The sequence below is a fragment of the Mobula hypostoma genome, chromosome 6 (assembly GCF_963921235.1).
Source record: "Mobula hypostoma chromosome 6, sMobHyp1.1, whole genome shotgun sequence".
In the NCBI taxonomy this organism is placed as follows: domain Eukaryota; kingdom Metazoa; phylum Chordata; class Chondrichthyes; order Myliobatiformes; family Myliobatidae; genus Mobula; species Mobula hypostoma.
Genome location: NC_086102.1, coordinates 25,520,680 through 25,546,550, shown reverse-complemented (window position 1 = coordinate 25,546,550; position 25,871 = coordinate 25,520,680). Strand labels below are relative to the sequence as shown.

At 41.9% G+C, this 25,871-nt stretch overlaps 1 long non-coding RNA gene across 1 annotated transcript in view; it reads left to right on the top strand.

Moving 5' to 3' along the window:
* LOC134347478 (uncharacterized) overlaps positions 1-23,839 on the top strand; it is a 97,060-nt gene extending 73,221 nt beyond the window's left edge. The window contains exon 3 of the long non-coding RNA XR_010018169.1: positions 23,747-23,839. This is a non-coding gene — a long non-coding RNA (uncharacterized LOC134347478). The remainder of the gene's footprint in view (positions 1-23,746) is intronic.
* The last annotated feature ends 2,032 nt before the right edge of the window (positions 23,840-25,871 follow it).

The following is a 25,871-nucleotide window of genomic DNA, read 5'->3' as shown; positions in this document are numbered from 1 at the left end:
ACTATTGGGCACTGGTTTTTAAAATTATCAGTGAGGTTTTGGGAGTGACACTGAGACCTTGCCGGCTTATAGCTGTATTTGGTGTGGCAGATGATGATTTGGGTTTAAATGCAAGCCAGTCGGATATCATTGCATTTACATCGCTATTGGCCTGTAGGAGAATTTTGCTGGTTTGGAAATCTGCCACTCCCCCAACAGCTGCTGCTTGGTTAGAAGATGTAATGTTTTTTCTGAAATTAGAAAAGATTAAATTCACTTTGAGGGGGTCTGTGAAAAAGTTCTATTCGAAATGGGGACCTTTCTTATCATATTTTGGGAGTCTTAAGGAATTACCTACTAGTTGAGGACATTTGTACTTGGGAAGTTGCCTCCCATTTAACACGCTTATAATTTACCTCACAGGGTGGTTGATGAATTGTAAATATGAGTATATTTTGGATCATCTGACATGTTGCAGATGTGTGTGAGCCGTCGTCTTGAAGTAGTGTGGGGGTATGGTTGTGAAATGTCCGTACTTGTATTTGTGAATTGTTGTGTTGTAAATATATTAGCTGCCATGATATGTTCGGGGAGGGCGGGTGGGGGGAGGTTTGTTTTGGGGGTACAATACTAAAGCAAAATGGAGGAAAATGTAGTCCATTATATATTCTGTATTGTGTCATTCCTTCAATAAAAATAAAAATATAAAAAAAAATGTGAGATTCACTGGTCTATGGTTTCCAGGAATATGCCTGATTCCCTTTTTGAATAATGGAACAACGTTAGCTGTTCACCAGTTCCCCAGGACCTCACCTATGGCTGGGGAGGACACAAAGATATTGGACAAGGCCCCAGCAATATCTTCACTTCCTCTGTCAATTACATGTGGCATATCCCATCAGGCCCTAGGGACCTATCCACTTTAAAGCTCTTTAAGAGACACAACACTATCCGCTCCTTTACTTTAAAATGTCCTAGAGCATATTAATACTCTCAGCACTGATCTCTCTGTCCTCCACATTCTTCTTGTTAGTTAATACCGATGTAAAGTTATCATTAAGGATCTCACCCACATCCTTCACGTCCAAACAAATGTTCTCCTCTGTATCCTTGAGTAGTCCTACCCTCGTTATCCTCTTGCTCCCGATGTATGTATTGAATCCCTTGGGATTCTCTTAAATCCCTCTCACCAGGGACTTTTCATGGCCCTCCTGGCTTTCTTAATTCCCTTCTTCAGTTCTTTTTTGGCTTCTTTGTGATCCTCCAAGGCTCTTCTTGATTCTAACTTCCTAAGCTTTACATACTTTACCTTTTTCTTCTCAACTAAATTCATCACTTCTCTCAACATCCAGGATTCTCTTACCTTGCCATCCTTGTCCTTCCTTCTTACTGGAACATGCCTCCCGTCTACTCTGTGTAGTTGTTCTTGAAATACCCTCCACATGTGAGATGTGAACTTGCCTAAAAATAGCTGTTCCCAATAAATTCTCCCTAGATCCTGCCTGCTGCACTTGTAATTTGCCCTGGTCCAATTTCTTACTCTCTGGCAAGATCTATACTAATCCTTATCTATTGCTATCCTGGAACTTAAGGAGTTGTGGTTGCTGTTCCTTAACTGCTCATCCCATTACTACGCAAACAAAAAATGGAAAAGAGGTCAGTGAAATACCATGATTTGAGATTAAAGTGTTGACATAAATATTCTGCATTAAGTACATTTTATTTTTTATCAATAAAATGCATTTTTGACATAAAAAAGTGGGGGGTCTTAAGGAGGCTCACAAAATTATGATGGGTAGCCCTTGACCTGATATCCTCTCCTAAGAGCAACCAGCTGACTGGGATTAAATATGTCACTGAAGAGAATTTCAAGTGTTACTTAAACATATCTTTTTTATGTTCATATGTTACTGGAGCTTTGAAGAGCAGTTTTAAAACACTGCAGAGACTTTCTGGGGATTTTGTCAAAGCTTCTTGACAGTAGGGATCCTCTGAGGATTGAAACTGAAAGATGTGTACTACATTATCTTGATGGATATTTGACAGAACTTTCAAGGAGAAAGAGGGTGCTTGGTCATGACCATCTTGCAGAGGATCATGCCACATCAACAGGAGGAAATGGGGCACATAATGAGACTGTAGAGAGCAGCTACAGCTGCTGCAGGAGACACTGTGGACAACTCCTCACTCTATGTACAGGATAGGTCAATGGACCATGCCAGTACCTCCACTGAGAAACATGGGCTCCTACATTTGGTCCTTGAGCCAACCTGAAACTTCCCACCATATGCCAGCGTATAAGTGACATTCTCTGTGTCTAATCAGCTCATTGTAGAGCACTTAATGGAAGTCAATGGAAGTGAACGTCAGGAATATAGTACACGTCAGCAATACACATTTAGTATTAGCAAGCAGAGACAAATTTCACCCATTATTTTTGTTCTTCAGAGAAAAGTTAGGGAAACTTCTCAGATGCAGGAAAAATGAGAGAACAGGGGTCTCTTTCAGAAAGAAACCGAGTTAATGTTTCAAGTCGATGAACTTTCCACATTATCACCAGCACTTTGCTTTTTATTCCTTTGGTTTGTAGTCACATTACATAATACTCTAAAAATAAAATGAACTATTGCACCCAGCCACGTTTTTATCACTAGAAGCCACCAGCCAGACCACGTGTTCTGGGGACAATGTCTTCCTGTATCACCTCTAACCAGAATCAGACTTCACTTTATTCCGATAGCTTAATCCAGTCTTATATGGTATGACCCATACCAATAGAGGTTCAGATAATTAGGACTCGTTCTTGGCTCAGCATTTCTCTGCAAAACACAGGTGGACAGCAAATAATTTAAACCAGCGGTCCCCAACCACCGGGCCTCAGAGCATGCGCTACCGGGCCACGAGGAAACGATATGATTTGGCGATAGGAGTCAGCTGCACCTTTCCTCATTCCCTGTCATGCACTGTTGAGCCATTACGCACGCGAGGTCATTACGTGGGCGTCATCCATGTCAGGGCGGGAAGGAGATCAACTGCTCAAGCTTGCAAATGTCGGTGGGCTGAAAAGTATGTTTGACATAACATCTCTGCCGGCATTCTGGATCAAAGTCAAGGCTCAATATCCTGAGATAGCCACGGAAGCACCGAAACGTTGCTTCCATTTCCAACATATCTCTGCGATGAATGTAACGAAAACTAAATTGTGGAATAGACTGGACATAAGGAACCCCATTCGAGTATCGCTGTCTCCCATCACCCCTCGATGGGACCGTCTCATTGCAGGAAAACAAGCCCAGGGCTCCCACTGATTCAGCGATATTGGTGCGTTGCAATGATCTTATATGTTCATACGGGGAAAATATGTGCTGTGTTTAATATCCAAACGTTACTTAAAATGTTATGATGCTATTGACTTATATAACCATATAACAATTACAGCACAGAAACAGGCCATCTCTGCCCTTCAGTCCGTGCCGAACGCTACTCTCACCTCGTCCCACCAACCTGCACTCAGCCCATAACCCTCCATTACTTTCCTGTCCATATACCAATCCAATTTAACTTTAAATGATAATATCGAATCTGCCTATACCACTTCTACTGGAAGTTCGTTCAACACTTACTTCAAGCTCCCCTGTCCTCCGCTGATAATTGACTTATCGCTATATTCATGCGAAGAAAATATGCGCTGTGTGCTTAATATTAAATTCGTTAGATAATCCCTTTTAGAAACGAAATTGAGTGTATTAGCCACTTATCACCCATATTCCAGTCGTGATTTACACCCACCCCCCCGAACAGAATCGCCAAAAACGATTTGTAGAAAAATAATCGGCACGTGCACGCATGTGCAAGTCACACATGCGCAGTGGTGCCCATGCAAGGCTTCATGGTCATTGTAGTCTTTCTCCGGGTAAACGCGACATTTTGACTGCTACTCTTGTCCGTTGGCAACCATCCCCCCCTGCCCCCCCCACCCCCCCCCACCGTCGGCCGGTCCGCAAAAATATTGTCAACATGAAACCGGTCCGCAGTGCAAAAAAGGTTGGGGACCCCTGATTTAAACCAACAAGAAAATACTACCTTATGTTGATTAATGGAATATTTCTTACAGTGGCTTCGTTTGCAAGAATCAACAGCTTCTTGAAGCTTTTATAGAAGCAGGTAGGCTTTCTATCAGAAATGTATCATAAAGATAAGGAATAAATGATTGCTTCAGTTTTTAAAGACATGCTAGCCGATATTACACTACCTACATTTCTAATAATTGGGAGAGAAATAACAAATGATAAAGTATTATTCTTTCTCAGCTTACAAATATTTGATATACTAATTTTTGCTGCAATGCCACTGGGTCATTGCTTTGCAAACCTACTTTTTATTTTAATGAATAGTGTGCTACTCTCAGTGCTCAGGAAAACAATGTGTCAAAATTCCTGGAATGCAGTTCATCCAGTATTTTTATGAATCTGATAAGGTATTGCTTTTGTAAAATGGTTGGGAATATCGAGTTTAGGAGCTAAAATACAGAATCGTAGAAACATGGACAGGCATGTAACACATACGAAATGCTGGAAGAACTCAGCAGGTCAGCCAGCATCTATGGAGAGTAATAAACAGTCGCCGTTTATGTTAAGTGGTTATTCGTTTCCATAGTTGCAGCCTGACCTGCTGAGTTCCTCCAGAATTTTGTACATATTATTCCAGATTTCCAGCACCTGCAGGATCTCTTGTATGTGCAGGTATGCGCATGGTTAAACCAACATTTCTTCAATATGGATAAGAATACTGAGCAACGCTTGTACATTTATTTATAAATGTAGGTGCGTGGTTGAGCAGAAAGCTTAACAAAATGAATACTGTTAAGATCATTTCTCCTGGTAGTCAAAAGATACAGTCAGGAACCATTACTCATTGATATAAAGATAAAAACTAACATCTTTAACCCAGTAGAATCCAGATTTTGGGAACAACAAATGTTCTTAAAGCAGGGGTCCCCAACCTTTTTTGCACTGCGGACCGGTTTCACGTTGACAATATTCTTGCGGACCGGCCGACGGCGGGTGGGGGGGGGCGGGGGCAGGATGGTTGCCAACGGACAAGTGTAGCAGTCAAAACGTTGCGTTTACCCAGAGAGAGACTACAATGACCATGAAGCCTTGCGTGGGCACCAGTGCGCATGTGTGACTTGCACATGCGTGCACGTGCCGATTATTTTTCTACAAATCGTTTTTGGCGATTCTGTTCGGAGGGGGGTGTAAATCACGACCAGAATATGGGTGATAAGTGGCTAATACACTCAATTTCGTTTCTAAAAGAGTTTATCTAACGAATTTAATATTAAGCACACAGCGCATATTTTCCTCGCATGAATATAGCGATAAGTCAATTATCAGGGGAGGACGGGGAGCCTGAAGTAAGTGTTGAATGAACTTCCAGTAGAGGTGGTATAGGCAGGTTCGATGCTATCATTTAAAGTTAAATTGGATAGGTATATGGACAGGAAAGTAATGGAGTGGGTATGTGCTGAGTGCAGGTTGGTGGGACGAGGTGAGAGTAGTGTTTGGCACGGACTGAAGGGCAGAGATGGCCTGTTTCTGTGCTGTAATTGTTATATGGTTAAATAAGTCAATAGCATCATAACATTTTAAGTAACGTTTGGATATTAAACACAGCGCATGTTTTCCCCGTATGAACATATAAAATCATTGCAATGCACCAATATCGCTGAATCAGTGGGAGCCCTGGGCTTGTTTTCCTGCAATAAGACGGTCCCATCGAGGGGTGATGGGAGACAGCGATACTTGAATGGGGTTCCTTATGTCCAGTCTATTCCACAATTTAGTTTTCGTTACATTCATCGCAGAGATATGTTGGAAATGGAAGCAACGTTTTTGGTGCTTCCGTGGCTATCTCAGGATATTGAGCCTTGACTTTGATCCAGAATACCGGCAGAGATGTTATGTCAAACATACTTTTCAGCCCGCCGTCATTGGCAAGCTCGAGCAGTTGATCTCCTTCCCGCGCTGACATGGATGACACGCGGGTAATGACCTCGCGTGCGTAATGGCTCAACAGTGCGTGACAGGGAATGAGGAAAGGTGCAGCTGACTCCTATCGCCAAATCATATCGTTTCCTCGCAGCCCGGTAGCGCATGCTCTGCGGCCCGGTGGTTGGGAACCGCTGTCTTAAAGGACAAAAAGTTTCTCTGCGATAGGCAGACAGTGACAGCTTGTGGGGGTGCATAGTTACGTGCCAGTAAGCTGACCAGCACTCCTTTTGTAACCCTTGCTGTGTATGCATCAAGCATCAAGAAAGGCTCCCAACCAATATCACTTCTTGCTTCTGACTTGTTTGTTAATGTCCTGCTCTTGAAACTGAATTCCTGCAGAGCTTTGTGATAGCTGGAATCAGTATGAGTTGCTGAAGTATGCAGGGAGTGGTGTGGAAGCTGTTGACTTCCATGCTGACTTTGGGGTTCTGCTGGAACCAGGTGGTTCCAAGCCAAGTGTGCATCAGTCCTTGGAATATTCAGTGACTGGGAGAATGAGCAGGAGGTATGCAGACCGACTGTGAGAAGTGGGAATAAGAAAAGTGAGAGTTGGTGTAATGATCTCACAAAAGGAGGCCAATATCCTACAGTATAACCAGGGGGAGATCCTTCTCCAAGATCCAATTAGACTCAAGAAAATGAAAGGACCACAAGAGATTCTGCTCATGCTGGAAATCCTGATGAAGGGTCTCAGCCCAAAACACTGAATGTTTATTCCTCTCCTTTGATGCAGCCTGACCTGCTGAATTCCTCCAGCATTTTGTGGATGTTACTCAGGAAGTGAAAAGATATAGAGATAGGGTAGGAAAGTGATGATGAGGCCAAAACATCAACCATAATCTTGTTCATTGGCCAGGTCAGCATGAGGGACTGGATAGCCTAATTCTACTTCCATTTTTGTTCGTTTATTCTTATTTCATAACATCATTACTACTGACTGGATTTCTACAAATGAATAGATGACCCAAAATTGGCATGTTGCACACATTCCATTGTATAAGGGGTGGGTTAATATTACATCATAATCTCATGGTCTGTTTACAGAGGTTATTGAATTTGGTCACTTTTACCTAATAATACTGTGATGCTCAGAAGTTCTATTAGCAGATGCCATGGTGTCTGTTCTCGCAGGGGTAATAACATGCACATAAAGACTAGATTTAGATGGCAGTAACAGATTGTTTAATGATCTCTGAACTTGTAGATCACTTAAAAGTATGTTGTGGTTTCAAGAGAAATCTATTTAGTCTAGAAAAGTTTGGCACTATGCCAGATTGCTCTATCTTGCCTTTGCTGATAAAAGTATTTTTATATCAAATTGTTCTATTTACCCCTTTGTGTACACAAATCAGGATAAATATGGGGCATATTAACTTCCTCCTGTTTGCTTCACTGCTGTGGAATCACACAACATCAGAAGTATTATAGAATTGATTTAGTTGATTTGATTTGATTTGATTTGATCTGAGTTGATTTAGGCTGCAGCATTTCCATCACCTTTCCTAAAAGGGACGGAACTTGCTCCAGGCTTATGTAGCACACGTTGTCTATTGGACAGCTCCGCTAGCCGAACAGTACCAGAGTAAAGCAAGTAGAAACTTTGTCGATGTTACCTTGCATACTAAACTTGCTTATTATTTAGAATTAGGTTTATTATCAATAACATATGTCATGAAATTTGTTGTTTTGCAGCAGCAGTACAATGAAATATATTATACGTTACCATAAATTATAATTAACAAAACAATTTGCCAGAGGAAGTGGTCGAGGTGGGTACAATTGCAACATTTAAGAGGCATTCAGATACACCATTACAGGGTTACGAGCTGAACACAGGCAACAGAGACTAGCAGGGAGGATTGCTGTGTTGAGAATCTGAATCATGAGCCATTAGGACTGAAGGGCGTGTCTCTGTACTATATTACTCTGTGACTTGGCCCCTTCACATAATCTCCTGTTACAGGCACGAGAAAATCTGGATATGCTGGACATTCAAAGCAACACACCCAAAAAGCTGGTGGAACTCAGCAGATTAGGCAGCATCTGTGGAAAAGAGTGAACAGTCGATATTTCGGACCCAGACCCTTCATCAGGACTTCAGCAGAAAGCCTGGTACATTTATCAAATAAAGACCAAGTAGTTAGGAGGCTATAATCAGATAAATTGCCCCAAAGCCAGACAGTGATCATTGGAGGGAGTGTGAGCAGAGACATGTTTTCTATTCGGTCTATTGTCTATAGATATAATTACTCAATTCCCTGTGACCAGTGTTCCTGGAATTTTCAAGACAAACTGAGAAGTAATATAACTGCTGTTTTAGATATCCATATCTATTAATCTATTGGATGGAATTTATTTATTGCTGGACTGAGCCCAATCTCTGGCATTGATTCAGATTTACTTATCACCTGTACATGGAAACATACAGTGAAATATGGCATCTGCATTTACAACCAACACACCTAAGAATGTGCCGGGGGAAGCCCGCAAGTGTCGCTACGCACTCCAGCGCCAAAATAGTATGTCCACAATGCTCGGCAGAACAACACATGACACAACAGTAAACAAGGCAACAACAGTAAAGAAGCCCCTTTCCTTCCTTCTACCTATTTACACACACGGACAGTCCTCTATCTGAGGACAGGCCTCTGGGCATCTAGCCTCCAAGTTCCAGGCTTTGGCATTGTGAGTCATCTCTACCAGTTAAGCCATTGTGCTGCCCATTAAGAAACCTCAGATGCACTTTCACTGTTTCCAAATGCTTCTGTTCTTCAGAGACTTTGTGAGACAAGGAGAGAGAGTGTGATCTTTCAGAAGAGAATCAACGCAATCTCGGAGCTGGACCTCAGTTTGTGTTACCCAGCTATGCTGGGTATCACCTTCTGAAACGGGGCACGGCCATGAGGCCTCAATAATTTTGGGAGCCATATGCTAACAAAATGTGAATGAGTCCGTGGGGGATCCCGCAGGAGGTGGGTGCAATTTACAGGCTGCATCGAGGAAATTTGGCACAATATATAGGAAATTAGTGGACTGAGATTTTGCTGCTGTAAATGGAAATGTGCCTCTCTCTCTGACAACAGGCAGAGATAGATAGGTTCTTGATTAGCCAGGACATCAAAGGGTATGGTGTGAAGGCAGGGGAGTGGGGATGACTGGAAGAATTGGATCAGCCCGTGATTGAATGGCGGAGCAAACTCAATGGGCTGAATGGCCTTCCACTCCTATATCATATGGTCTTATGGTCCTTAATAAACTAGATGATATATATACAAGCAACATACATCAAAGTTGCTGGTGAACGCAGCAGGCCAAGCAGCATCTATAGGAAGAGGCGCAGTCGACGTTTCAGGCCGAGACCCTTCGTCAGGTAGTCCTGACGAAGGGTCTCGGCCTGAAACGTCAACTGCGCCTCTTCCTATAGATGCTGCTTGGCCTGCTGCGTTCACCAGCAACTTTGATGTATGTTGCTTGAATTTCCAGCATCTGCAGAATTCCTGTTGTTTGCGGATATATATATAAGGAGGCTTTTCACTGTACCTTGCTATATGACAATAATAAACCAGTTTAACAATTTCCTAGTTAGGAATATGGTGCCAGTAAGTACTTCAATGATTACTAGACCAACACTTGAATATCAGACGACTGATCCTGAGTCAGGAGTTCAATCCCACCATGGAGATTTCTGTTCAAATTAATTAAATAAATCTGGAATTTAAGTATCTTCAGCAGTTGTCACTGTGACTGCTAGTAGGTTGTTGTACCCATCCATCACAAGGACCTCTACCATCAAGGCCATGCTCTGCTCTCACTGCTGCCATTGGGAACGAGCTACAGGAGCCACACGTCCCACGCTACCAGTTTCAAGAACAGTTATTACCACTCAACCACGTCTCCTGAACCAGGAGTGTTAACTTCACTCACCTCAACACTGAAATGCTTCCATAACCCATGGACTCTACAACTCATGTTCTCACTGTTATTTCATTCTTCTTTTTCTATTTGCACAGTCTGTCATTGTTCACGCATTAGTTGTTTGTCCATCTTCATGTTTAGTTTTTCATTGATTCTTTTGTTTTTCTTTGTATCCACTGTGAATGCCTGCAAGAAAATGAATTTTAGTATTGTATATGGTTACACCTATGTACTCTGATAATATATTTACTTTGAATTTTGAATCCCATTTGGTTAAATCATGTGCTTCAACAAAGTAAACCTACTGCCCCTACCCTACCCAGTTTAGCCTACATGTGACTCCACATCATTGGTTTGTATGATCCTTACCTGCCTCCTCAATTTAGGGGCATCTATAAATACCAACATTGCTATTGATGTCCACATTATGTGAACAAATAAGTTAAATACCATCTTTCAGTGAGTGCCTCACTCCATTTTCCAAATTCTTGAGGAGCAAGTGTTTGATTTGAAATGTACGATAAATTGCCTGCAAAGCGTGATCAAATACAGACATACTTTGTAACTGTGCAGCCTTATCCAAACTCTGCCTCCATACTTGCTTCATCCGAACATAAATCATCATTGTTTTGTGACAGGAAATGAACTACATTGAGACTACAGCTCTGAATACAAAAGGTCTTCAGCACAACAGGCAGGCATCCTGGAAGAATATGTCTGAACGCAGGGTACATTCAGTTTATATAAGGCCAAAAGACAAAGGAGCACACTTAGTCCATTCGGCCCATTGCACATGCTCTGTCACTCCATCATGGCTAATATTATCCTTCTCAAACCCATTCTCCTGCCTTTTCCCTATAACCTTTGACGTCCTTACAAATCAAGAAACTATCAACCTCCTCTTTATCCAATGACCTGACCTCCACAGCCATCCATGGCAATAAACGCCACAAAATTCCGACTAAAGGGATTCCTCCTCATAGAATTATACACTTTAAGAACACCAGACAATTGAATATAATTGTTCTATTTATAATGACAGAATGTAGTTTTATATTTTGGGTGTGGACAAGTGATTCTACAGAATTACATATTTACAATGGGAGCAGATCTCAAATGTCAAATGCCAAAATAAAATTGGCTTGCTGTATAAGTGAAAGCTAGGTCGTGTTGATTTCTGCCAGTTCCGTTGTTTTTAACTTGAAAGGCAAGTTTGTTCTGTTTTAATAATTTAGCACACGCTGGCAAATCCTGCATGTACAGCCGGAGTCTCACTCTCAATGCTGCCACTCAAGGTGGCAGCAATGAGGATGGGTAAATCTGCCAGTTTTTTGTGGAATATGTGTTCACTGACAAGCTTTGGAAAAGGCTGTGAGGTATCTTGTTGAGATTCATTCTGAGCAGCTGCATAACAAAAGACTTCATGACCTTTGAACTATTTCCAGGGGCACATACCGAGACAAACATCATCAAATTGGTGAAAAACACTTCCCTCCACCTCCCCCCACCCCCGGGTCAGCCCAAAACTTATTAGCCTTCCTGTGCTAATGCATTAACATGGATGTCACCACAGATGCTTTGTCATGAATCTATAGTTGACACCCCATGAATGTAAAGAAAACCATGTTCTCTTTGCATTTCCGCTACATATATATGGTTTTTATGAATACCTTTCCAGTGGAAAAGACCTCATCTGCTGTGCATCTTTGTTCAGTATGTACTGTATAGAGCTCAGATTAAATTTACATCAATGGCTTTCCAACAAGGTGAAAGATAAATGTCAGTCACTCTTACCACTCAGCTACCTGTTGAGTACATTCTGTCTTAAAGTGACATGAACAGTAAGTGTCTCAGCATTATTCATCAAGTATTGCAAAGCCTTGCATTCATATGAAAGTTGAACTGTAAAAGTAATCCTAATCTTTCCTATGAACTCTTGCACAAAACCACTTGGGCTTGTTTTAAATGCTTAGCTTCAAAAATTAATAGAAAGTGGTTGAAGGGGTGGGGTGGTGTGGATGTTTAAGAGAATCAATTCATCAGATGTGGTCTTTGTAAATAATACATTGAACTAATGGTTTATAGAACACTATAGCACTGAAAAGGGACCCTTCATCCCATCTGGTTCATGCCAAACTATTATTCCGCCCAGCCCTATAACCCTTCTAACCACGTACATTGCTTAGGTTCCTTAAGGTTGTTACAGACAGGGGTGATAATGGAGACAAGCTCTCGCCACTTCTTAAATCCTCCCTCAAGTAGCCTCTGACAACCAAGTCCAGCTCCTGGCCTTAGCTACTAAGCCCAGCAGAATCATTTCTACTGACAGAAGGGGCAAAGGTGGGTTGCTGGTGCCTTAAAATCAGTTGCTCTGGGCAGATGGGGCTCCTCAGCCGTACTTGGCAGCTCACCTAGAAGAAGGAAAACTCTGATCTCAAACCTCTGCTGCCTTGTGGCTATACCCACTCATGGGGAAGGCTTCAGGAGTAAACCCTGAGGGAAAAATCCGGAGCTGAAGTCCCTAAGGCAATCTGCACTGAGTTCAATGCTGACTGGCAACTCCTGTGACACAGCTAGTACAAAACTGTCTCTGCCATTCCTTTGGGTTCATCAGATGCATGGAGAGGGGACAGCATGCTACATGGGCAACAACTTGCTCCCCATATCGTACTGCCCAGGCTTGCATATTTAGACGTCTCGGGCACAATATTGATGGTCAACTCAGACCGATAAAGGCCTTCACATCCAAATCTCTCTTAAATGCAATTGACCCCACATCCACTACTTCTGCTGGCAACTTATTCTACACCTTCACCACCCTCAGAGTGAAGATTCCCCTTAAATATTACATCTTTCTTGCTTAACCTATGAAGCCCAGTTTTAGTCTCACTCAAGCATGCTTGATTTACCTAGTCTAGTTTTGTATACTTTTATCAAATCTCTCTTGACTCTCCTATTCTCCAGTGAAATAAAGACCTAACTAGATTACTGACCTAACTTGGTTACTGGGGTTCAACATATTAACTTTATTGGGATGAACATTGGATGTTATGGATCCATTATTTGACCTGTACTTCTCTTAAGCAACCAATTTGGAATTATCCCATTATTCAGTAATATACATATTTCTCAATATAGCTTCTTATTCACAGAGCAAGCAGGAAATAAGAAAACAGAAAATTAAAAATAACTGATTGACCATTAAGGGAAGACATGCTAATAAATTTCTTCAGAAGGATGTGAAGGTCTGAAATTCTGTACGCGGGCCTGTGGACTTGCAGGCTTTGAGTACATTCGTGACCAGATCCATAGTTTCTGTACACTGATTGACTAGAGAATAAGTTATGGGTAGTGGGATTGAGGGACAATTTCAGTGTTGGTTTTATTGAATCAGAAAACAGATTCTAGAAGCCAAAAAAAAATTCTGTTTCTTAAAACTATTTGCTCCTAGCATCTACTTTGTGTTTCTTCAAAGCAGTTATTTTCTTATTCCAATGAATATGTAAATATAGCATTTTTAAAGAACTGGTTCACATAAGGTATAGGAGAAGATTAGGCCGTTTGGCCCATTGAGTCTCCTCCGCCATTTCATCATGGCTGGTCCAATTTTCCTCTCAGCCTCAGCCTCCTGCCTTCTCCCCATATCCCTTCATGCCCTGGCTAATCAAGGATCTATCAACCTCAATATGAAGAGTTTTAATGACTAGTAAATGCCTACTTTGTGTTTTATTGCCAAACTATATATCAGTGACCTGTAAATTGCAGGGTGACTCTGCTGAACTTGAGTAATATGTCCCAGAATGCCTCTTTTTATATAGTGCTGCAGTTGCTATTGTCAGGATAACCAGTAGAGCCAAACCAAGGGGAACTCCCAAGGCAATGGAAGCCACTCTGAATCCACTGTTCTCGGGTTGGATCTGCTCTATTGGAACACTGTATGACTGGGACAACCTGGAACAAGATAATGAGTTTATTTTACCCAAAGTCTAGTACTTAAACGACAGCTTCAGCATATGTAAGTAAGGAGTACATAAACTTTAGGTAGCTCATCCTGCACATCAGGTCTTGATTACTCCACTGGGATGGATCTACTACTTTAACCTGAGGCCTGAACAACTAGTTCAGTCTGTTTTTGTTCATTTGTAGACAGGAAGTGCAGGGATTGGTTTTATGGCCAAAGTTGTGGATGATACAAAGATAGGTAGTGGGCGGGTAGTGTTGGGGAAGCAGGGAGTCTGTAGAAGGACAACTTAAGAGAATGGGCAAAGAACTGGCAGATAGAATATAATGTAGGGAAGTATATAGTTATGCACTTTGGGCGCAGGAATAAAGACATATTTTCTAGATAGAGAGCACATCTAGATATCAGAATGCAAGGGGATTTGGGACTCCTCATGCAGGATTCCCTAAAGGTTATCTTGCAGGATAAATTGGTAGTAGGAAAGGTAAATGCAATGTTAGCATTCATTTTAAGAAGACTGGAATATAAAATCAAAATGTAATGTTGAGGCTTTTAAAAGGCATTGGTCAGACTGCACAGAGTATTGTCAGCAGTTTTGGGCCCATTATCTAAGGAACGATGTGCTGGCACTGAATGGCCTAATTCTGCTCCTATATCTTATGGTCTTAGATTCCCTACCACAATACACTGAGATGATTGGTGGATACTGTACAGGTGGGTGCCATCTGTGGCTTCCACCCCATTCCTGTTACAGTCTGTCGAATAAACCATGATTTCTGCCAGGTTCAGCAAGATCAGAGGCTGAATATTAAAATGCTTAGCAGCAACCTCTTGCACTAATAGAAGTTTAAATGTGGGGCAAATCTTAAAGGAGTCCCAGAAGAAGCATTCTACCACACGAGACCTCATCTGGTGTACATTTGATGCATAATTGCACAGGTCCTATTCACTTCAGGAAGCCTCTGGCCAGAATCACATGAAATTGAACCTGCATCCACCAGTTCCAATGGCAGCCGACGAGAATGCAGAATGAGCTGCCTGCGGACGAGGTGGATGAGGGTTCAATTTCAACACGAGAGAAGTTTGATATATGTTCATGAACAGGAGGGATGTGGAAGCCTGTAGTTCAAGTACAGGCTGATAGGACTAGACAGAATAATATTTTGGCATGGAATAGATAGGTGAAAGTGCCTGTTTCTGTGCTGCAGTGTTCTACGCCCCTGTGAATCCATAAATGTGCTGTCCTGTTTTGCTTTCCTGCACCCATGCTGAACTCGTCGACTTCATCCACTTTGCCCCCAACTTCCACCCTGCCCTCAAATTTACCCAGTCCATTTCTAATACCTCCCTCTCCTTTCTCGATTTATCTCTCTCTCTCTCTCTCTCTGGAGACAGCTTATCCACCGATATCTATTACAAACCTACAGACTCTCAAAGCTACCTGGACTATATCTCCTCTCACCCTGTTACTAGTAAAAATGCCATCCCATTCTCTCAATTCCTTTGTCTCCGCTGCATCTGCTCCCAGGATAAGGCTCTTTATTTCAGAATGAGGATGTCCTCCTCCTTCAAAGAAAGGGGCTTCCCTTCCTCCACCATCAATGCTGCCCTCAACTGCATTTCTTCCACTTCAAGCATGTCTGCTCTCACTCCATCCTCCTACCACCCTACCAGGGATAGGGTTCCTCTTGTCCTCACCTACCACGTCACCAGTCTCTGCGTCCAGCACATAATTCTTCGCAACTTCCACCATCTCCAACAGGAACCCACCAGCAAGCACATCTTTCCCTCCCCCCACTTTCTGCTTTCTGCAGGGATCGCTCCCTATGCGACTCCCTTGTCCATTCGTTCCTCCCCACTGATCTCCCTCCTGGCCAGTGGAACAAGTGATACACCTGCTCCTACACTTCCTCCCTCACTACCATGCAGGGCCCCAAACAGTCTTTCCAGATGAGGCAACATTTCACCTGTGAGTCTGTTGGGGTCATATACTGAGCCCTGTGTTCCTGGTGTGGCGTCCTGTATATCGGAGCGACCCAACATAGATTGGGAGACCACTTCGCTAAGCACCATTCACCAGAAAAAGCGGGATCTCCCAGTGGCCATTTTAATTCCACTTCCGATTCCCATTCCGATATGTCTATCATTGGCCTCCTCCACTGTCGTGATGAGACCACACTCAGGTTGGAGGAACAACACCTTATATTCCGTCTGGGTAGCCTCCAACCTGATGGCATGAACATCAATTTCTGAAACTTCCGGTAATGCCCCCCTCTCCTTCACCATTCCCCATTCCCTTTTTCCTCTCTCACCTTATCTCCTTACCTGCCCATCGCCTCCCTCTGGTGCTCCTCCCCCCTTTTCTTTCTTCCATGGCCTATCCTCTTCTATCAGACTCACCCTTCTCTTTCGCCCTGTATCTCTTTCACCAATCAACTTCCTAGCTCTTTACTTCATCCGTCCCCTCCAGGTTTCACCCATCACCTGCGGTTCTCTCTCCCCTCTCCCCACCTTTTAAACCTACTCCTCAGCTTTTTATCTCCAGTCCTGCCGAAGGGTTTTGGCCCGCAACATCGACTGTACTCTTTCCTTAGATGCTGCCTGGCCTGCTGAGTTCCTCCAGCATCTTGTGTGTGTTGTCCTGTGATTTTGTTCGGGATGCTAAGGACTTGTCCTCAACTTCCTTACAAGCAGTGTGTTTCAGATACTCGCCTTTCCTTGGATAAGTAGATTTTTCTTCACCTGTGCCGAATCTCGCTACCAATTTAATTAAGTCTGTTTTGCTTTGACCTGTCCGAAATTGAAAATGGTTCATTCCTATTCATCCTGTTTGGGCTGCTTATAACTTTACACGTTGCTCTTCATTTTTTCCTCAAGACTTCTATTCAGAAAATATTAAACGCAAGACCATAAGACGTTGGAGTAGAATTAGGCCACTTGGCCCATTGAGTCTGCTCCATCATGACTGATTTATTTTCTCTCTGAAATCTATTTTCTTGTCTTCTCTGCAAAACATTTGATGTCCTTACTAATTAACCAACCTCCACTTTAAATATACTCAAAAACTTAGTTTCCACAGCCATCTGACACAATGACTTCCATGGATTCACGACCCTTGGCTCAATAAATTCCTCTTCTTCACTGTTCTAAATGGATGTCTTTCTATTCTGAAACTGTGCCCTCTGGTCATAGACCCAGCTGCTACAGGAAAAATCCTCCCCACATTCACTCTATTTAGACCTTTTAATATTCAATTGGTTACAATGCAATCCCTCCTTATTCTTCTAAACCCCAGCAAGTATAGCCCTAGAGTTCCTCATATGTTAACCCTTTCATTGCCAGAATCATTCTCCTGAACCTCCTCTGCACTGTCTCTAATGCCAGCAGATTGTTTCTTTGATAAGGGGCTCATAACTTCTCACAGTACTCTGAGTGTGATCTGACCAATACCCCATAAAGCCTCTGCATTATTTCTTTGCTTTTATATTCTCATCCTCTTGAAATAAATATTAACATTGCTTTTGCCTTCCTTACCACTGACTCACTTTGCAAGGTAACATTTTGCTAATCCTGCACAAAGACTCCCAAGTCCCTCTGCAGCTCTGATTTTTGAATTTTCTCCCCAGTTAGAAAATAGATGATTCCTTTATTCAATCCACTAAATTCCAAGACCGTGTACACTATATTCCATTGGCTACTTCTCTGCCCATGTAGGCTGTGCCCAGCTGCATTCCAGGAAAGAAAGGGTTAACATATGAGGCTCCGTACTCACTGGAGTTTAGAAAAATGAGTGGGGGGGGGGATCTCACTGAAACCTATCGAATATTGAAAAGCCTAGATAGAGTGGATATGGAGAGGATGTTTTCTACAGTAGGTGGAACTATATCAGAAGAATAGAGGGACATCCATTTAGAACAGAGATGAGAAGGAATTTCTTTAGCCAGAAGGTAGTGAATCTGTGGAATTAATTGCAACAGACAGTTGTGAAATCCAAGTCAATGAGTATATTTAAAGTGAAAGTTGACAGGTAATTGAAAGTTTGGTGTGGTCTTTCACTGATTTTATTATGGTTATTATTCTATTATGGAATTTTTTGAATATGCCCACAAGAAAATGAATCTCAGGGTTGTATATGGTGACATATATTTACTTTGATAATAAATTTACTTTGAACTTTGAACTTAGAAGTTCATTGGTTCAAGTGGAGGTTATAGGCCATGAAGGCAGAAGAATGGGGTTGAGTGAGATAATAAATCAGCCACGATGGAATGGCGGAGCCAATGCGATGAGCTGGATGGCCTAATTCTACTTCTATGTCTAATGGTCTTATAAATAGGGATGCCAGATAAGGATGGCACATTCCTCCCCTGATCTATAGATTTATGAAAGTAATGTCATGTTTGACAAACCAACTAGTTTTCTTGAAGATGTATTTGATGCAATATATAAGGGAGAGCCTGTAGATGTGATGTATTTGGAATTTCAGAAGGTCTCTGGCAAAGTCCCCCATAAGAAGTTAATGTACAAAATTAAAGCAGAAGGGATTGATGCAATATACTGGCATGGATTGAAAACTTGATAACAGGAAAGAAAGCAGGAATAAATAGGACTTCCTCAGTCTGGCAGATAGTGAACAGTGAGGGGTATAGAGGGTATGGTGCAGGTGCAGGTCAAAGGGTCTAGGCAGAAGAGTAGTTCAGCATGGATTAGACGGGCTGAAGCTCTGTTTCTCTGTTGGAATGCTCCATGACTCTATTTATATCTCATATTCCCAATCCTTCTCTCATGCTGTAGAGGAAGCAATGCAACCCAACATGTCTACGTATCCTCACCTGTAGCATCCCTCCAATGATTCCCTCTCTCGTCTTCTTGCTGTTTTCAACATGCTCCCTCACTATTAACCACACTTCCAATTATCTTAACTGTAATCTCTTATTGCTGTACTCAACTTGAAGTGTTTTTGCTGTTGTAACCCTGGAACCATGACAGCCAAGTTGCAAGCTCCCTCAAACAGCAACTTGATAATGACCAGGTGAAGTGGTACTTGAAGGATACTTATTGACCAAGACAATATTGATATTACCTGCACACTATGCAAAGTAGGGCAACTTGACATTCACCTGAAAAAACTGGGTCTTATCTTATGGTCCATCTGAAAGGTAGCACCTGCAACAGAACCACACAGGAACACCATTTTAGGAATTTGTATCAGTGAACCCTCTGAATCAGTGGCAGATTCTCTCTGCTGGCCTTTTTTTTAATATAGGCATCCGTTAGTCTCGTGAGACCATGGATTTGTGCCTTGGAAGGTTTCCAGGGCGCAGGCCTGGGCAAGGTTGTATGGAAGACTGGCAGTTGCCCATGCTGCAAGTCTCCCCTCTCCACGCCACCGATGTTGTCCAAGAGAAGGGCATTAGGACCCATACAGCTTTTGCACCAGTGTCATCACAGAGCAATGTGCGGTTAAGTGCCTTGCTCAAAGACACAACACGCTACCTCAGCCAAGGCTCATACTAGCGACCTTCAGAAAACTAGACAAACGCCTTAACGACTTGGCCACACGCCAACACATGCTGACCTAATATTGAATTAAAACAAGTATAATGAATCTCACTTGGCCCTGTGAATGTGTGCTTTGTAATTTAAGGCTTTGTATAGAGTCATAGAGTCACAGAGCACAACAGCTCAGGAACAGGCCCTTCGTGTCTAGTCCATGCAAACTATAATTCAACCTCGTCCCATTGACTTGCACCTGGAGCATATCACATCCATGTACCTCTACAAACATCTCTTAAATGCTGAAAATGAACTCACCACTTCCTCTGGCAGGTCATTCCACACTGTCACCACCCTCTGAACGAAGAAGTTCCCCTTATGTTCCTCTTAAATATTTCACCTGTATTGATTCAAAGTTGATAATTCAATGCAAATGCACATTGATATATCAGAGATAGTGTCTTCTAGTTCCTATATGTGATCAAAGTTCTTTCTATGTATTGGGGCAGACCTAAATTTCCATTGAAGAAGAGCATAGGAGTTCTCAGAATCTTGGCCAATTTTTATCTCTCAGAAATTGATGCTGAAGCTGTTGTTCTAATATGAGATCATGCAGTGTACAAGTGAGTTCCTCAGTATTCCTTCAGAAATGAAGTTTCAGATTTGTTATTGCTTGTCAGGAAACTTGTTTGTTCCATAGACATGCAAACCATGATAAACACAAGAGGTTCTATGGATGCTGAAAACCCAGAGCAACACATAAAAATTGCTGGGGGAACTCAGCAGGTCAGGCTGTGTCTGTGGAAACGGAGTACTTGGTTACACAGGGCAAGATAGTACAAAGTTTCCTTCAGGGAAAATCCTGCCTGATGAACCTTTTGGAATCCTTTGAGGAGATTACATGTAGGATAGATAGAAGGGATGCAGTGGATGTTGTATATTTGGACTTTCAGAAGGCCTTTGACAAGGTGCCACACATGAGGCTGCTTACCAAGTTAAGAGCACATGATATTACAGGAAAGTTACTAACATGGTCAGAGCATTGGCTGATTGGTAGGAGGCAGAGAGTGGGAATAAAAGGATCCTTTTCTGGTTGGCTGTCAGTGACTTGTGGTGTTCCACAGGGGCTGCTGTTGGGACACTTCTTTTTATGCTGTATATAAATGATTTAGATGATGAAATAGACGGCTTTGTTGCCAAGTTTGCAGATGATATGAAGATTGGTGGAGAGGCAGGTAGTGTTGAGGAACTAGGTAAGATGCAAAAGGACTTAGATTAGGAAAATCAGCAAGAAAGTGGCAAATGAAATACAATGTTGAAAAATGTATGGTCATGCACTTTGGTAGCAGAAGTAAATGTGCGGACTATTTTCTAAACTGAGAAAATCAAACAATCTGAGAAGCAAAGGGACTTGGGATTCCTTGTGCAGAACACCCTAAAGGTTAACTTGCAGGCCGAGTCGGTGGTGAGGAAGGCAAATGGCATGTTAGCATGCATTTCAAGAGGCCTAGAATACAAGAGCAAAGATGTGATGCTGAGACTTTATAAGGCACTGGTGAGGCCTCACCTTGAGTATTGTGAACAGTTTTGGGCCCCTCATCTTAGAAAAGATGTGCTGGGATTGGAGAGGATCCAGAGGAGGTTCACAAGGATGATTCCAGGAATGAAAGGTTTATCATACGAGGAACGTTTGATGGCTCTGGGTCTGTACTCACTGGAATTCAGAAGAATGAGAGGGGATCTCATTGAAACCTTTCAAATATTGAAAGGCCTAGACAGAGTAAATGTGGAAAGGATATTTCCCCTGGTGGGAGACTCTAGAACAAGAGGGCACAGCCTCAGGATAGAGGGGCGCCTTTCAAAACAGAAATGCGGAGAAATTTCTTTAGCCAAAGGGTGGTGAATTTGTGGAATTTGTTGCCACATGCAGCTGTGGAGGCCAGGTCATTGGGTGTATTTAAGGCAGAGATTGATAGGTTCTTGATTGGATATGGCATCAAAGGTTACGGGGAGAAGGCCGGGAACTAGAGTTGAGGAGGGAGAAAAAAAAGGATCAACCATGCTTGAATGGTGAAGAAGACTCAATGGGCCAGAGGGCTTAATTCTGCTCCTATGTCTTATGGTTTTATGGTCTTATGGAAATGGATAGATGTTGCCTGATCTGCTGAGTTCCTCCAGCATTTTGTGTGTGTTCCAAACCATGATATTCTTGATATCTGCCTACTTGTTAAAGTGACAGAGCTTTGGTTATTAATGGCTTTCAAGGCATCACTGAAAACACTCTGCAAGTTGCCAGCAGGTGCGTGTGATTCATTACTCATGAAAGGAAGGAATTTGACCATCACACTTGAAAGCCAATGACTGTGATATTAAAAGTGGTGTCTCTCAGTTTGCTTTGCACTATTTCTACGACCTGAAATTATAAAAAGTATTAAATTCTTTCAAATAATTATGAATCCATTACTGGCTAAATTGTAAATCCTGACCTTGGGAGAAATTGGCTGTAGTCCCTAAACATCACTCTTCACTGTTGAAGACACTAGCAGAATGATGAAAGTTCCAGGTGTCAGGGTGTGGATTGTGTGAAGTTACCATTACTAAGGAGAAGGTTCTTGGAAAACTGAAAGGACAAAAAGTAGATAAGTCACCTGGACCAGATGGTACACAATCCAGGATTCTGAAAGAGATGGCTGAAGTGATTGTGGAGGTATTAGTAATGATCTTTCAAGAATCGCTAGATTCTGGAATGGTTCTGGAAGACTGGAAAGTTGCAAATGTCACTACACTCTTGAAGAAGGAGAAAAGCAGAAGAAAGGAAACTATAGGCTAGTTAGTCTGACCTCAGAGGTTGGGAGATGTTGGAGTCGATTATTAAGGAGGAGGTCTCATGGTAATTCTGCTCCTATGTCTCATGGTGTTATGGACTCAACCTGCAGTTAACCTTTAGGGAATCCTGCACAAGGAATCCCAAGTCCTGTTGCACCTCTGAATTATGAATTTTCTTCCTTTTTAGAAAGTCATGTACACCTTTATTCCTTCTGCCAAAGGGCACAAACATATATTTCCCTTTACTAGATTCCATCTTCCCATTCTCCCAATCTGTTTAAGTCCCTCTGCGGACTCCATGCTTCCTCAACACCACCTGCCACCTATCTTCATATCATCTAAAATCTTGGCCACGAAGCCGTCAATTCCATTATCCAAATCATTGGCATGTAATTTGAAAAAAACAGTCCCAATACCAACCCTTGCTGAAGACCACTAGTCACCAGGAGCCAAACAAAAAAGGCCCTCTATTTTTTCCACTCTTTGCTTTCTGTCAGTCAGCCAATCTTTTATCCATGCTACAAACACGAGGAAATCTGCAGATGTTATGTACTGCCAAAGGGTCTTTGGCTGAAACGTCGACTGTACTTTTTTTCCATAGATGCTGCCTGGCCTGCTGAGTTCCTCCAGTATTTTGTCTGTGTTGCTTCTATCCATGCTGGTATCTTTCCTATAGAACCATGAACTTTTACCTTCTTTAGCTGCCTTATGTGTAGCACCTTGCCAAAAGTCTTCATAAAATCTAAGCAAACAATATCCACTGACTCTCCTTTGTCTGTCCTGTCTGATTCCTCTAAGAATTCCAACAGATTTGTCAGGAAAGATTTCGCCTGAAGGAAACCATGTTGACTTTGGCCTATTTTATCATGTGTCTCCAAGTACCCCGAAACCTCATCCTTAATAATGGGCTCCAACATCTGCCCAACCACTAAAGTCAGGCTGACTGACTGACAGTTTCCCTTCTCTGCCTTCCTCCCTTCATAAAGAGTAGAGTGACATTTGCAATTTTTCAGTACTATGGAACCATTCCACGATCTAGTAAGTCTTGCAAGATCAGTGACCAATAGTGATGTCCTACAGACAGTTCGCAAAACTGCTACATCTTTTTCTTCTTTTAAATATACTTTTACTACTAATCTGAGTGCAACTGGAGCCCGGAATTTAAATTTTGTTTTTGGAACCGTAACTGAGCTATCTGGTGCTTTTTCTGTCTCCAAGGGAATTTGGTGTGGTTGAGAGCAGAGTGTACCTAACGGCAGAATGCAAACCCATGATTGGCTCCAATTTTCAACTAACTCGCCGATTAAATCATCCAGCGAGGTTGTAGTCGACGAGGATGAGATGGCGAGTGGGTGTTCAGAGTCTCCATCTGGCTGCGTTTGACCAGTCTCCCTCTCCTTCTTGGTTGCTGCTGCTGGAGCCTTGGGTCTTGGGAAAGGTTTTATTAGCATGGTTTTTGATTGGACTTGTTTTTAGAGGACTCTGCGCTTCATGTTATATGTTTTTCTGGTTTCAGGTTACTCAGTGAAAGCTGATTTTGCTTGCTCTCCCACAATGTTCACTCCTCTCTCTATGGTGCTGAGGCTATGGAGACTGCTGTGCTCTGCACTCACTAATATGATAGACTGATCCCGAGGCATAGGCCTTCTCTGCGGTTTGGATCTAAGGACTCATTTTGGTTCGGAATGTTGTTGCTCACTTCTATTGTCTGCATGATTACTTTCTCCCTTTCTCTGCACGTCAGGTGTTAGTCTTTTTTTTTAATTGTGTCTTTTCAGGTTTCTTGCTTTGTGGCTGCCTGTTAAGCAAACAAATCTCAAGGTTGTATAATTTATATATTTTTTGACATTAAATGTACTTTGAAATCTTTGAAATCCTTTTTTTATTGCTATTTTGCTCAATTTTGATCAGAGCAAATTGGCTCTGTGGCCTGCAGTCAACAAGCAACACAGCACTAAATTGAACTGAACTGAACTGAAATAAAATGAACATTCCTAGACTGTTTCAAAGGCTATGTGGCTTGATTCTGTGTGGTATTTGCTCATTTCTCGCTGTTTGTGTGATTTGTTCCTTTTTTTTGCATGTTAGTTGTTTGATGTTTTCTTTGAACAGGTTCCATGGAGTTTCTTTGTTTCGCTGCTGTCAGTGGGAGGACGAATTTCAGGATTTTACACTGCATACATACTTTGATAATAAATGTACATTGAATCTTTGACTTTCCTTCCTCCACAATCTCTTTACCTACGTCTTTCAGTACTCTGGGGTGTAGTCCATCTTGTCCAGTGACTTATCTTTCTTCAGATCTTTCAGCTTCCCAGGCAACTATACTCACTTCTGCCCCCTCTCGAATTTCTGCCATACTTCTGGTGTCTTCTACACTGATGACTGATGCAAAATACTCATGTTCATCTGCCATTTATCTGTCCCCGATTACTACCTCTCCAGTGTAATTTTCTCATGTGGTGTGGTATATCTGAAAAAACTTCTGGTTTCCTCTTTTATATTATCAGGCAGTTTACCTTCATAATTGATCTTTTCTTTGATTGTGGCATTTTAGTTGCCTTCTATTGGTTTTTAAAAGCTTTCCAATCTTCTACCTTCCCAATAATTTCTTCAATATTATACACACTCCCTTTTGCGTTTATGCTGTCTTTGACTTCTCTTCTAAGCCATTGTTACCTCATCCTCCATTTAAAATTCTTCTTCATCTTTGGGATGTATTTACCCTGTACCTTCTGAATTGTCCCTTGAAACTGCACCCATTGCTGGTCTGCTGTCATCCCTGCTGGTGTCCCCTTTCAATCAACTTTGGCCAACTCCTCTCTCATGCCTCTGTACTCACTTTTATTTCACTCTAATACTGATACAATTTGACTTTATCTTCTTTCTCTCTGTCAAACTGCAGGATAAATTCTATCATATTATGGTTACTATCATCTAAAGAGTTCATTTATCTGAACCTCCCTCGAAGGTGACTCCAGGGCAGGTTACTCTGGTCGCCAATATTCAGAACCTCATAAAAGGAATTAGATTAAAACTAGGAATGGTAGGCACAAGACAAATATTCAAGTAATTTCTGGGCTGGAGTGTATTGTGCCAAAATGGAATAATGTACTGTACCTTCATGCTAGTACCCAGTGCAGTTTTGCATTATTATAAAAACATTTTTGGCATATTGACCCAGGAAACTATTGTATAACAATGACAGTAGAAGCCATTTAAAGATACTTGCTGTTACATTTGCTGACAGCTTGACAAAGTACATATATTTTGCTGACTTTGAAAACATGTTAGATAAGGAGAGAACATAGTGTTTTGAGCATCAATGTTTTTGACAAGTCAATAAGGTATAAATCCATGATTTAGACCAAATCCTTGCATCTCATTTATAGTCCAAAAGCTAAAACACTGACTAAGACATTACTCTGAATCAGGAAATTATAGGTGTAAACATACAGAAGGCAGAAAATCTACTTGATGAGTCTGCGTCAGCTTTTTGAAGGGATCCATTTAGTTGCAGCCCCTGTTCTTTCCTCACAGCTGGATATATGAGTTCCCAAGGTTCATTTTTGAAAGTCTTTATAGAATTGCCTTTCATTACTTTTTCAATGAGAACTGACCTGTTCCTCGCTAACAGCTGA